At 37.5% G+C, this 15,128-nt stretch overlaps 1 protein-coding gene across 1 annotated transcript in view; it reads left to right on the forward strand.

Annotated features, from left to right (window-relative positions):
- The first annotated feature begins 8,874 nt into the window (after positions 1–8,874).
- LOC104588186 (NEDD8-conjugating enzyme Ubc12-like) overlaps positions 8,875–15,128 on the forward strand; it is a 29,025-nt gene continuing 22,771 nt past the window's right edge. Inside the window, exon 1 of the mRNA XM_088892792.1 lies at positions 8,875–9,043. The gene's annotated coding sequence lies outside the window, so the exon portion shown is untranslated. The remainder of the gene's footprint in view (positions 9,044–15,128) is intronic.

Genomic DNA, 15,128 nt, shown 5'->3' on the forward strand with positions numbered 1-15,128 from the left:
TAATAATATAAAGGGTTCGACTATGATATGGAAAAGATATTATATTTGAAAAATTTATGACTAGTCAACTGAAATCATAAACGTGGTAGCCAATTCAATCAGGTGTTATATATCAAAATTCATGGGTGGATTTTGATTGATCAAAACTCTTCCCATACCACATCTTTTCTGCATCATAGATTTTTCCTAATATAAAATATAATCCTAACATAAAAATGCTAAAATATTTGATTACAAATTAGAATTGTAAAATAATCCCATATTTCTACATTTTTTGGAAAACAAATCATTGACTAAAGGGTACAAAATGAATCAAATTTCTGGAATATGATGCCGATATGATCAATTTGGGGTCTAGAAAGAGAAAATGGAGTATATCAAATATGGCTTTAATCAAATAAGGTTTGTATGAATTCTTCGTTAACCATATCTAGTCCAATGCTGACCATGATCACTCAGCATCCGACATGAGATCAAACTCATATAAAGGCTCTATGTGACCTCACGTGTACTATGCTCTATTCACACTCATTAATCTCACCGTAATGTATAAAAGTCCAATAACCTATGGCCAGGTTTAGTCGTACAGTTCCAAAGAAAAAAAAACTGAGGCATTTCATCATTTTGAGCATAAAATGAAAATGTAAAACTTATGAATTATAGCCATTTAGTAAAACATATTAAAGTTATCGAAATATTCTCAATAGGTACCTTGTACTTAGGGGTGGTTGCGAATCGAACTTTTCACGAGCTATTCGAGTTCGGGCTGGCTCAGTCCAGACCAAGCTTCGAACCGAATTCGAGCCTAAGTATCGAGCTCATTTATTAATTGAGTCAAGCTCAAATAGTATACAATTCGGTTCGTTAGGCTGGCGAGCCTATTCGAGCCCTATATATATATAATTTTTATATTTATATATAATATTCATATATAATTATACAATTTATATTTAAGTTTATTGGTGTACACCCACTTATATTGTGGTCCCTATTGTATTTTATATTTTCTTACTTTGTCTAATGGGATGGGAGGGAAAGAAAAAATCCTCATAACATTCGATTGAATCATGAACTGCCGAACTAGTTTGAGAACTTGAGAAGTGAGAAGAGAAGATTGAGAACACAAAAAGTCACAATCTCACAGACGAGCAGAGAGCAAGTGCGACTGTGCGAGTGTGCAACATGTGAAGATGCCGCCACCGAAGAGGATTGATTACCTATTGTTTGCAACTCTACGATTCCAGGTCTCCTCCTCCTCCTCCTCCTCCTCCTCCTCCTTCTTCTTCTTCTTGCAAGTTGCATCCACACCATTAAAAAGGTATTTGAAATCTGTAATTTTTAGTTTAGGGCCTTTAGGTTCAACCATTCATCTTATAGATTCTTCTGTAATTCTTATGGGTTCTACAGGGATTTCGGTTCATTTCACAGATTCCTCTGTAATTTTTAGTATTTAGTTCCCAGACTACAGACTAAAACATAGTATTCGAGCTCGGGTAAGCTTGGATTCGAGCTCGAGTAGGCTCAGTTCATTTCAAGCTCGAGCCGAACCAAGCTCGAATACAAGTGTTTTTTATTCGAGCCAAATTCGAACTGATATTTCTAGTTAGAATCGAGCTCAAGCCTGAATTCAAGCTTGATATTTTATTGTAGAGTTGAGCTCGAATAGTCAAATATTCGGCTTGACTCGGCTCGTATCCACCCCTACCTGTACTTTAAGTTGAGTGACAATTTAGTACCCGAACTTCCAAAATGCGACAATTTAGTACCTACCTTTAACCAGCCGTTAAGTATAATGGAAAAAGACATAAATGCTCTTCAAGTGTCATCTAATTTTCTTTATCAACCATCAGCAACAACTGTGTAAGAAATGCCCTTCTTGGTTTTTTCCTTCGAAGATTGATGAGTGCTGAGATGCGTTTAACTCAAAGACTGATGACTCAATGTTTCTCGTTGGCCTAAACTACTGTTCACCGCCACTGTTCATCCTCTTCAAGCTCTCGAACAGCGGCAGTGCATAGTGCTCACCACGGCCATTATTCTTCCTTCCTTTTTTTTCCTCTCAATGGGAACAGTTGTCGTTTTGCCATTTTATACCCTCATGGTTCTGGCACCTAAAGCTGAGCTGGTAAGCTTTCTGTGATTCTTCTCTCTCTGATTTATCAACAAATCTCTAATTTATCCTTTAATATTTACAGAATGGACCAACATATTGTATTTCTTCTTGGAGTTGTATTCCAAATTCCTTTTTAACTTTTGCCTTAACCAAGCCAATGAATTCAAGCATCTCTCGGGAATTTGAGCTGTCGGTATTGATGAAAAAGTTAGCATGAACTTTGGAAACCTCTGCACTGCCGACTCTGAAGCCTTTCAGTCCAGCCTTCTCAATAAGCTCCCCTGTTGAAACTCCCATGCCAGGAGGATTTTTGAACACCGATCCAGCAATTCGTTCCAGCACAGGCTAAGACCATCGCCTCCTGTAAATAAAACCATATCCCATTGGCATCTCTGAGGAGAACAATGAAGAATTCAAGAAGCAAAATTTGAAATCCTTGTTACTTCTTCAAATATGCTTGTTGATGCTCCTTTGTTGATGCTGAAGGCAACAGATGAAATGTTACAGCCACAATTGCTGTCAAATCTTGCATCGCTTGAAAGGGTGACATGCGGTACCCAAAGGCAAGATCACTTCTGTACAAAATTTGATGCCTCCCATCCACTGTAACAATCTCAATTGTATCAATGGCATCGACAATCTCCTATATAATAAACATATAAAAGATCATAGACCCTCACTGGTGTGGTTTCTTGACAAACAATTCCAAGCAGGTCGGAGAAGGATTACCTGTCCATTGTCTCCAACGTTCATGTAAACAACTCCACCTACGGTCCCAGGAATCCCAGAAGCAAATTCAAGACCAGAAAATCCTTCATTAGTGCACTGCACGCCTAACCGATTGAACAGGTAACCACTTCCCATTCTGTAGACGCCGGGTTTGATCCTCTCTAGGAAGTCAATCCGGTTCAGAATAACACAACCTTCAAACCCAGAATCATCGAAAAAGGCAATTGGAGCCATTACCGACGATAATTAAAGGGATGCAATGCAGCGCTCACAACAATATCTGTCGTTTAGCGTATGGTCTGGATTGTTGAGAGTTTGGGCTCTGTTTCAAGAAGATAATGAACAATGTGTTTTATTTTAAGGATAATTTTGTCATTTTCAAAAGTCTTAAATAACACATGAGGTAACGTGATATACATAACTGATGGTAGGTGCTAAATTATCACATTTTGAAAGTTCGAATACTAGATTGTCACATTTTAAAGTTTGGATATTAAATTAGCATTCAACCTAAAGTATAGAGTATATCTATCAGAAATTTTCCCTAAAGTTATTACACAGGACAAGTGATGAGAGGTAAGCAAACTGTAGCTGTTCGGAAGGATCAACTTGGGTTGTTTTGGGAGCTTTTTGTGCAGGCTCCACTCAATTTTTTTATTTGTCCTATATTGATTGTAAATACTCTTTTACCCCACGTCCTCCATGATAATGTGTAATGCATTACAAACATTCAAAAAACCCATTTTCCCTTGGAGTCCAGATCTGCTCCTCACAGAGCTTCAAACCAATCTCACAACTTATTCCAGTTGCACATTGGAAAATGGAAACATCTCCCATACTTTGTGTTATTGTTCATGGGGGGATGTTCTCAATACACTGTGGAATGGGCTGTGAGGTCGGTGCAAGGTTCAAAATATTGATATGTGGGCGTATCAGGCGAATCGATGCTGTTTTTTTTAGTTTTTTTTTTTATTTTTTTTCTGAAACCGGTTCAGGGGGCCGGTTTAGGTCTCCTCTATCCCCTGAACCGGTCAGACCCCCGATACACCCACTATAGGGGCATATTGAAGGGGTCCCAAAACGATACGTATCGGCTGATATATGTCCATACTTTGAACCTTGAATCAGTGTAATGTGGGCTCTATTAGGAGCAAATCTCGATTTTTTCCCTTGATGGTTGTGTAGGTGGAGTGAAGCACTATTATTGGAGAACAAATTAGCTAAACTTGATAGTTGTTTTCCAAATTGTGGGACCAACCATTTTTCTCTATGACAGACACAAATGCAAGTGAGAGATAGAGTGGTTGTGGGCCATAGGCTGTTGTGGAGAAAAATGATTGGTCCTGCACCTACGCAAACACCACTATCAAGTTCAGCTATTCCTATCTCTTATTATTGATTAAATAACCGCCACGCAGCCATCAAGTGCAGCTAATCCAGGTTTACAATTAGCTTGTTAATATTCAAGGTCCGTTTGATTTTGTGGTTGAATTTGGAATCACCTATTTTCCCTACGTGTCTGGTTATAGGAATTAGAATTAGATTTCATAAGATATGTACAACTCATAAAGAGAGTTAGCATCTAAGTAAAGAAAAATAAGGTTTGGAGGGTTTAAGTCACTTGTTTCTCATCACTTTCTTTCTGTTCGTTGAAATGAGATTCTCATTCCTAGGAGTGGGAGGATAGAATAGCCATTTCCTCAAATGGGGGAATGTCATTCTACTAGAAACAGGAATCAAAATCACATTCCAATTTTGATCCCAGACTCCTATTCTCGTTAAAAAGATACCACAAAGAAAGTGGCTAGTGAAATTGAGACCCAAAGATCCTCCTCCTTCACTGTTCACTTGGTTCCATTTGATAGTGAAGTTGATACTCAGAGATGACAATGTGCATCAAGGATTTGAACGGTTTCTATTCATTACTACAAACCTTTGATATCCAATATAAAAACATATAAAGGCAGTAAAAAAGGGGTTTTTATTGTTGAGTCCATCCATAAACTTTAGTATTTTTTTTTCTCATTAGGAAGAGGAAATAGAAGGAAGAGGTATTGGAATAGAAAATGTATCTCCTTGGAAAAAGCTGTCCATGATTTTCTAAGGAGAGGAAGAGGTTTTGGGAAAGGAAAGACTTAATGACCTAGCGTGTTTTGTTTTAATATATAGAAAAGCTTTATATACTATAGGTAAAGTAATAAAGTATGATAGAAATAATTTGAATGTAAAACCTTAATCTCTTTATAAATTGGGAAAATTTAAGTTTATTATCCGAATTTTAAAATGTGTCAATGCAGTCAAGGTTTTTAAAATCGACCCGGAGAACGAACCGGTTAGGGCACCATTTTTCGGTTTGGCGATTCGACCCGTGATGTTATAAATAAATAAAAAAATAAAAAATATTTATATATAATAAAAGATACCATAGAAATTTAAATAAAATATAAAATATACACAGAAAATATAGGAAAAAGAACAACATATGAAAAAAATAAAAATATCTAAATATAAAAATAAAAAATATATATAGAAAATTTTCCAAAAAATATAGAAAATTTTCCAAAAAAGCTTGGGTTTAGACTGCAAGTTGCCGCTGCAAGCCTGCAAGTGCTGGTGAGTCTTTTCGCCGTTGGACGCTGCTACAAGTGTTGGAGAGGGTGAGTCTTTTCGTCGGGCACCACTGCAAGTGTTGGTGAGGGTGAATCTTTTCATCGCTGCAAGCTCACCGGTTGTTGTCAGTCGGTGTGTGTCACCGTCGGACGCCAGAGGTGCTGGCCGTCATAGGTAGTTGGTCGGTAAGGTGTGAGGGTTGAGAGGAGGGAACTCGGGAAGGGTTAGAAGTTCTAACCCTAAAGCTAAAGGGAGTAAGGGATTCGAACTGGGTTGGGGATATACTAGGTATTTTATTTATTTATTTTTATTTAAAACATTGAAAATAAAAATACAAACCCGCGAACCGCTACTCGGGTCAACCGGTTTAGCAGTCCGACCGCCTGGGTTAGTGATTTTCTGACCTTTTCAACGTTTTTTAACAATTTCCAGTTTTTAGTAAAACCAGACACCGGGGGCTGACTTGTTACCGGTTTTTCCTGTCCGACCGTCTAGTCCGATCCGGTTTTGAAAACCATGAATGCAGTACACAAACTTTTTAAAACTATCAATTTAGTCTAAAATCATTAACAGACGTTAAATGGCATGTGAAATGACACAAATGCCCTTTAAATGCCATATAATTTTCTTGTCGCCATTCCTTTGTTTTCCACAATTCGAATCAATTCCAATTTTCCCTAATTTTCTTGTTTAGTTTTCTCCGTTTGTAATCAACCAAAGTTTTCTTGTATCTAAGTATCGACAATCTACTTTTTTAGTTTGGATCAACGTTTTTGAACTGCCGTTGACCCAGACAGTCAGACCATTCGGCTTAGGAACCGTCCAGGCAACCGGTTCCATTTTACCTCAAACCCGACATCTAGTAAAAAACCGTTGAAAAAGTCAACAAACCGTTGACCCGGGCGATCGAACTATCAACTCATTGACCCATTCAATGGTTTTTTACTGTTTTTTTTAATTATTTTTTAATTTTACTGTTAGAACGGGCTATTTATTCGAACTGAACAACCAGACTATTGACCCGGAAACCGATGGCAGAACAGTTCCGTTTCCGGGTCATTTTTTAAAACGTTGGTTTGGATAATGCAAACGGAGTTTCAACGAAAACGGGATCAACTTCAGCAGCAGCTACCGATCATGCTAGTGACTTAGTGAGTATAAGCTTACTAAATTACCCGATACTTCTTAGCAAAGCAACTCATCAAAACCTGAATTTTCACACAACTTACAATCATTCTACTAGTAAACCAACGATTTTCCTTCACCTTATTGCACTGACGGCCTGACGCAAAATAAACCATTGAAAACAGGAAAATAGGGTGAAGTTTGTAATTCTAATAGAAAGAAGCTAAGAGGAGACAATGAATCGGGGACGCTCCACCCAGTTGGCAGTTGCCCTACTCGAACCCTCTCTCATTAGCAGGCAGTTGCCCTTCTTGTTGCCTTGTTTGTAGCATAAACAACAAACATCAAATGAAAATGTGCATTTTTTTTTCTCTTTCCTAGGGAAGAAGGTAGATGAGCTTTCAATAAAATTCCAATAGAGAGAGAGAATAGAGTGCAGTAGAAACAAATTAAAGTAACGATAGGGTAGTTCAATGCCCCAAATTGCGACTGCAAAAGAAAGTGAGAGAGAAATGTCGCATGGATTTATTTAGAGTTTCCAGAATGGAGGACAATCTTCCTGTACATTGCGCCAAACACACCAAGAAATGTCTTATACAGTTTGGTACTTCCACAAAGAGCTTTTAATTTTGAACGTATTGAAACTTCCAAAACAAGGAGTCATGATCCACGCAAAAAAAGCAAATCGGACGGCCAGCAGCTACCAATCGTGCTAGAGAGTATAAGCTTACTAGCTCTTCAATTTTCTTTTAATTCAGACGTCTGAAATCATTTTCAGGTTTGAAATAATAAGACATGGGTTAGGTGTTGAATGCCTTCAAATACGTTCCAGACCTGACCAAAAGTCCAAAATACCCTTGAACTCCCACCTCTCTCTAGATCTCTCTCCTTTCTTCTTATTTCTCTCGCCGTTGCAACTCCTCCAACGAACCGGCAGCGGCGAGTTCTAACATTCTCTCTCTCTCTCTCTCTTTCTTTCTCTCTCTCTCTCTCTCTTCTTCTTCTCTTGCCACTGCAACCGAATAGTCTAATTTATGGGTAAAATAGTAAAATTATTGAATTTCAGATGCTGAAAATTTAATCCAACCAATGATTAAAGTATCGGTATCAGGTATTGTATCGAACAACTCAAATACAAATACGCTTTTGAAATGCATGGATACGGACAAAAAATATGAAAATGCGTGAATATGTTAGGAAAATACATACAAATTCCATAAATACAATAATATCATTAAATTTAAGATCAAAATAATCACAAATAGTATATAAATACATAGAAAACGTATATTTTAGTGATATATATGAAGAAATATATTATAATTAATATATCAAGATGCATAGATATCATATAATTTTATTTATAATGCATCAATCAATAGTCTAAGTCACTAAACATATGCATCTATTATATTTTAATTATTATATAAATTAATTTTCTTTTACTTTTTTTTTTAAATTTTTTAACTAACAAAAAGTCAACTAAACATTAAATTCTCAAATACAAATTAAAATATTAAATAATAATTTATAAAAATCTAATATTAACTTAAAGTATATCAAATTTGTTAAAATATATAATATATATCATATAAAAATTTTTAATTTTTAATTACTAAAATAATTATTCCTTTATTAATATTTTATTTATAATATTTTTCTAATGTGAAAAATAATTTTTTAAAATAAATATATATTAATGAATTTAATAAATTCAATTTAACTTTTCAAATTTCAAATTTTAGATTTAGACAATGTTTTTTTAGAAGGATTATTTTAGAATTTCAAAATGTTATTATATGTAACATCATTAACTGACGGAATATTCACAACGGATAGTAACTTGTAACACTACCGCAAAGTTCATGGTACTAAATTGAAAATTTTCTTTATAAATAAAAAATTATAGAAAGATGGATCGTAGAAGCTTCTTGTAATCTTGTTTGTTGTTTAGAAACCTGGGGTATTGTGCACATGGTTTGTGAGATATAGACACGTACTATCAATTATCATATAAAAAAATCCCAATCCAATGGTTTGTTCACAGAGATTATTCTACGACAATGTTACGTGTTAATGGATCTTGTTCTCAGTCATCACGTGGCGTGACTCCACTAATCTCCTCAGTCCTCAAGTCCTGATTGATGTCAGACCGGCGTAAGTGCGTTGCAGGCTGATGGGACACCTCCGTCATTGCACGTAAAAGGGAGGCGATCCTCGTCAAATAAAGATTGCTCCAGTGCATGACGGGACCTGTCGATTATCGAATATCGACTCGGATGGGATGATATCAAGAGAGAGAAGAAGGAAAGAAAGACAAAGGAGAAGGAAGGAAGAGAAATGAAAGCTTTTTAAACAGAAGACGCTTTCCAGAGTCATTCCCAAAATTTTCACCTTTTTTCTTTTCGTCTGCCGTCCGGAGGCTGTGATCATCTCCCTTGTTTTTCGCGGCTTTTCCTCGAACAGGTTAGCGTTATCTCCCATTCATCTCTGGTGCTCTGATGGATTTCTATTTGTTCATTTTTTTTCCTCTTTCATCGGTGTACTGAATTTAACATTTGTTCTATACGCTCGAAACCCTAAAATTTGACAACATTCTACCAGAAAAATTAGTCAGGTTTACATGTTCGTTTTAATAATTACTATCTTTCCTTTTCCTGTTATCTGCGTTTGATGGATCCTTCTTAGGGTTTGTGTAGCTCGATGTTGAGTTTCAGAGTTTCAATTTTAACTTTAATTAATTAATTTATTATGATCGTTTTTATTTTGGACGCTCTTCAGGGTCTCAAGTTAAATTTGTTATAATATTTAAGGTTCTCAAATTTTCATCTTCCTGTTTTGATTTGATTCCCCATGCGTTACTTTTTCTTCAATTCGTAAATTATTCGTCTTATGCTCTCTGCACGGTGTTTATTGGGTTGATCCATTTTAGGAGACATGTCCTACCTATTTGGATTTTCCTTTCAGTTTATGCAGACAAAGGTTCTGATTATATTTACAATGAGTTTCAGAGGTCTATCTAGTTTATTGTATCTTCCACGGCTTTGGAAGGTTTGGGTTGTTTATGGTTGGAATTTTTATCGTTTGAAAAAGAAAATTCTTTGTGAAGTATCAGTTTTACATGGATACGGCCGTGGGAATTGGAATACAAATCATAGGCAGACAGGATTCTGACTCGACAAGTGGGAAAAACATGGATTGACAGGCATGTCTACGGAATAGTAAAATATTATTGAAACGGTCCATGCTTTTCAATTGTTAACGTTGAGAGTTAGGGAATGAGATTTGAGTTGGATGTGGGATGATGGAGCGGCTGTAGTCTGTGGAATTTCTGAAAGTTGTAGTGAATGATGAGATTTGAGTTGGAGAATGAGTGGTGACTCCTGATCTGGCGATCAAGGGAGTTAGGGTTCTACTATACTGAGACAAGGGAGGAGAGCGAGACTATCCTTGTGATGAGAGTGGCAGTTATGGTGGCTCAGATGCCTTATGCTTGAATATTGTGATGATTCTGAGTGTTTTGAGTATGCCGAGTGGGGTCTGATCTTTGTTTTATTTTTGCTTCGGGAACTTCTCAATTAATCCTTTTTATAGTTGATCTTCTCTTTTGCGCACCTTTAGGGTGTGCAAGAAAAGCAAGGACACGTTTAGCACGGGAATATCCTTGTCAGAAAGGTATCTCAGTTAGTTATGCCAGGCCAACTCAGGTAGTTGCGGGAAGGGCACAAGGAGACTTGTATTGGACAGAGTGTCTTTCCCTGATCCACTTGTGTTTCTAGGATTCTCTCTGATGCTGGTCCTGCCATGTGCAATTGCCTGCAATACTATTTCGCATATCATGGTGTGTTATGAGGTGGTGCTTTGCAGGGTTTCAGTAGCTTGGGTGGCTGTTACATGCATTCGTTTGCACTTGCCCGTTATTTTGGACATATTGCTCTTACAAGAGAAAAAGATGAATGTTAGGGTTTCAGTAGCTTGGGTGGTTGTTACATTCATTCATACTTGCCTATGATGTTGGGCATATCCATTATCATACAAGAGAAAAAGATAAATGTTACATAAGTAGCATTCATCATGGGTGTTAGATGATCATTTTATATAAAACAAGGATAAATAGGTTAATGTTAAATAAATTGGATGGGGATTGCATCTTTTTCTGGGATCCTTAAATGGTGCCTTCATATCCTCTATCCCATTTGACTGTAGGTTGTGGATCCCATCACCTGATGGGATATATTCTCCATATTTTCTCCAAAGCTCAGTGGCATTCAAATAACAATCGAATTTCTTGTTAGAAAGATTTGATTCTCTATCTCTTCCTATCTTGGATTATTTATATGTGAAGTTACATGTGTAAAGATAAACCTGTCTGATATGATGCAAAGAAGAAGAAGATACAACTGCAAGTATTTTTCTCTCCACATGCATTCATCCCCTGCTTGAAAGTTGAGGAGTCAATCAACCACTTGTTCCTTCACTATTCAGTTGTAGTCTTGAAGAGGACCTGTGAAACTTTTACCTAAACTTGGTTGCGCTTCAATAGGATCCTCTTCATGGTGCACATGACTTCAGGAATTAGAGGCTACAGGTACTGGATGTGAGGCAAAAGGTGTTTTGGAGACCACCCACACTGTCACGTGGGTACCTTGGGAGCAAAGGAACTGAAGAGTTTTTGAAAATAGACCTCAGCTCTTGGGGTCATTCAAGACAGAGTCCTTTATATGTCGGCTTTAGTGGCCACTATTCAAAAAGAGTTTAGGAATTGGAGGCCACAGGTATTGGATGTGAGGCAAAATGTGTTTTGGAGAGTAACCACCCACAGTCACGTGGGTACCTTGGGAGAAAAGGAACTGAAGAGTTTTTGAAAATAATCCTCCACTCTTGGGGTCATTCAAGATAGAGTCCTTTATATGTCAGCTTTATTGGCCACTGTTCAAAAAGAGTTCCAAACCGTATCTCTGATGACATGCAGGACTGTTTTTGGTAGAAAATAGAAACATATACAACAATCTCTTGGTGGTTCTCCAATGATGACTGTCTCCACTGGGGAGAGTTATACAAGAGCAGTCATTTCCCCCAAACTTCACTTTAGTGGCAGTTCACTAGGCAATATTGGGCCTCCCAGTGTAAGGACTTCATTTCCCATAGGTAGAGCATATGGTATGGGTATTTTAATACTTCTATTGGTAATGCTGACCCCACTGATATAGCACATGTTGTGTTACTCTAGAGCTTTTTGATAGTCGTAATGTTATTCCTTTTGTAAGGGTGACACCATTGATATAGCAAGTCTTTTTTTTTTTTCTGTATTTTTTCTTTATCGTTCATCATGTACATCTCTTTTTGTAATTTTTTTATTCACTTCGATGAAGGTTTTTGATCATTGACTCATTGTTTTTTAATAAGTAAGCTTTTTGATCGTTGTTGGTTAAAAATCTTACTTAGAACTATCCCTCAAGAATCTATGTGGTGGCGTTCTAGAAATAAGGTACCTCAAGGTGTGAGGCATATACCTTGTATTTTTAGGAACAAGCTTCAAGGTTGAGCCTTATGGTCTTCTGTTCAAGATTCACCTCAAGGAGTAAGACTCACACGATGTAGTGGTCATGCTTTTAACTTGAAAGGAATGATCTTATGGAGCTTGATCCTGTTCATGACTTGCCTAGTTTATTTGGGAAGTGCATAATGCTAGGGTATAAATCTATGCATAATATTTTTGGAAGGTAGTCGATGGCATTGCGACACTCATTTTCCTTGGTTAAGCTGTGAAGCTTTTGAAAATCATGCTTTTTTTTGTTGGGTTGACTTAATACTTCCCAATATTATTTCCTTTCTATGCTTCATATTTAGGGTTTCTTGCCTATAAGGGAAACTTTTGGGGGTTAATATCCATTTAGAGCATCAATAGAGGGGAATTACTTGGGATGGGCAGCTTTTTAAAAATAATAGCAAAAAGGGGCATTACTCCCAGTTGTCTATATACGGTATGGATTACTGTAGCTATATACATTTATTATTCCAAAAATGTCCCTATAAATACAACCAATGTTTCTAACTTTTTGATGAATGATAATAAATTTATTAATTCAGAAGTAGATTTAGAGTGAGTTCATACAACATCCCAGGGAGGCGCGAGCTGCAGCCCCTCCTTGATTCTTACAAGTAAACTAGGAAAGAAAAGCAAGAATCACAACTGAGCCCAAAACAATTCTTCCCTATTTACCCCTTGCTTAGCTAACACATCTGACAAAGTATTTGCTGATCTCCCCACCCATTGTACAGCGACCAACATATTCCTTGTCAACCAACTAAATTTCTTCATTTCATTCTTGTAACGCCACATAGCCTCTTCAGGATTTTTCAACCAACCCACCACCACTTTCGAATCCCCCTCAATTGTTAGGTGTTGTACCCCTAGTTGGTTTGCAAATTGCACCCCTTGTACAGCAGCTAAAAGTTCTGCCCTGATGGAGTCCCCAATTCCCAAGGGACCTTAGTAGAGCAACAAAATCTCTCCCTTCTCATTTCTCAAAGCAACCCCCCATTCCGGATAATCCTGGATTACCCATGCTACTTCCATCAAAGTTCAACTTCAGGGAGCCTTCGGATGGAGGAGACCAACTTGTAATTGATTTGTCCTTTAGAGATGAACACCTTGCTACTGTTGACCAATTTCTCCAAAGGTCATTAAAGGAGAATTGATGAAAGATTTCCAAGGTCTTCAGCCAAGGTATTGCCCTATTTAACACACAGTCTTTCAATTCCTGACTGCTCATTTCTTTTTCTTGAAAAATTTTAATATTCCTTTCTTCCCAAAGAGTCCAAATCAAGGCAACATGAGCACATCTCCACATAATTCTCCCTATTGTTTTTTTTTTTTTATGAATAATAATAAGTTTATTGATTCAGAAGCAAATTAGAGTGAGTTTATACATCATTCCAGTGAGAGGCGCGAGCTGCAGCCCCTCCTTGAAACTTACAAGTAAACTAGGAAAGAAAAGCAAGAATCACAACTGAGCCCAAAATAATTCTTCCCTATACCTCTTGCTTAGCTAACACATCTGACAAGGTATTTGCTGATCTCCCCACCCACTGTACAGTGACCAACATATTCCTTGTCAACCAACTAAATTTCTTCATTTCATTCTTGTATCGCCACATAGCCTCTTTAGAATTTTTCAACCAACCCACCACCACTTTGGAATCCCCCTCAATTATTAGTTGTTGTACCCCCAGCTGGTTTGCAAATTGAACCCCTTGTACAACAGCTAAAAGTTCTGCCCTGATGGAATTCCCAATTCCCAAAGGACCTGAGTAGAGCAACAAAATCTCTCCATTCTCATTTCTCAAAGCACCCCCACTTCGGATAATCCTGGATTACCCATGCTGCTTCCATCAAAGTTCAACTTAATCGAGCCTTCAGGTGGAGGAGACCAGATTGTAATTGATTTGGCCTTTAAAGATGAACACCTTGCTACTGCTGACCAATTTCTCCAAATGTCATTAAAGGAGAATTGATGAAAGATTTCCAAGGTCTTCAGCCAATGTATTGCCCTGTTTAACACATAGTCTTTCAAATCTTGGCTGTTCCTTTCCTTATCTTGAAAAATTCTGAGATTCCTCTCTTCCCAAAGAGTCCAAGTCAAGGCAGCACGAGCACATCTCCACATAATTCTCCCTATTTTTGTAGGCCAATAAAAGGTAGAATGGTTGAAGAGCATGTGAACTTCTACTGGTAGACTCCAACTACCCCCAAACAACGAAAGTAGCCAAGCCCAAAGGTCTGCAGAAAAGGGACAAGATACTAATAGATGGTAACAATCCTCACCGTGAGCTCTATAGAGGATACACCAATTAGGAGAAATACAGAGAAAAGGTCTTCTCTTTTGTAGGTTGTCTAAAGTGTTTACTTTCCCATGGAAAACTTCCCAACAAAAAGCCAAAATTTTTGGGGGGACTGGCCTACACCAAATTTCTTTTGACGGAAAGGGTTGGTGAGTAGAAAGTTGAGAGATGGACTTGAAAAAAGAAGCACAAGTGAAGGTTCCATTGGGTCTAGGAGTCCAAACCCTCTTATCTGGCTTGGAGGGATCCAAACAAACCTGATTAAGACACCCAAGCTAAAAAGAAAGAGACTCAATTTCAGCATCCCTAAGTCCTCTACGAAAACCAAAATCCCAAGTAGGATCTAAGGGTGTTCCCAAGGGTGAAACAAATTTTGAGACCACCTCTTTTTTGTACAAAGAAATAGAAAAAAGCGAGGTGAACAAATCCTTTAACGGTGAGTCTCCTACCCAAATATCCTCCCAAAAAAGGATAGAGTTGCCAGAACAAACTTCATACTTGATAAAATTGAGGAATTGAGGAAGAGTGTTGTGAATAGCCTTCCAAGGTGCTGCTAGGTTAGCTTGCCTTGATACACCAGCATCCCATCCATTCTCTGACCTCCCATGAATGCTTCCCACCACCTCATGCCACAATCTCTCTCTTTCCAAAGGCCATCTCCACAACCATTTCCCTAATAGAGCTTGATTCTTTCTAGTTATCCTCC

Source organism: Nelumbo nucifera, chromosome 1, assembly GCF_055504915.1.
Source record: "Nelumbo nucifera cultivar China Antique chromosome 1, China Antique-T2T, whole genome shotgun sequence".
NCBI classification, from domain to species: domain Eukaryota; kingdom Viridiplantae; phylum Streptophyta; class Magnoliopsida; order Proteales; family Nelumbonaceae; genus Nelumbo; species Nelumbo nucifera.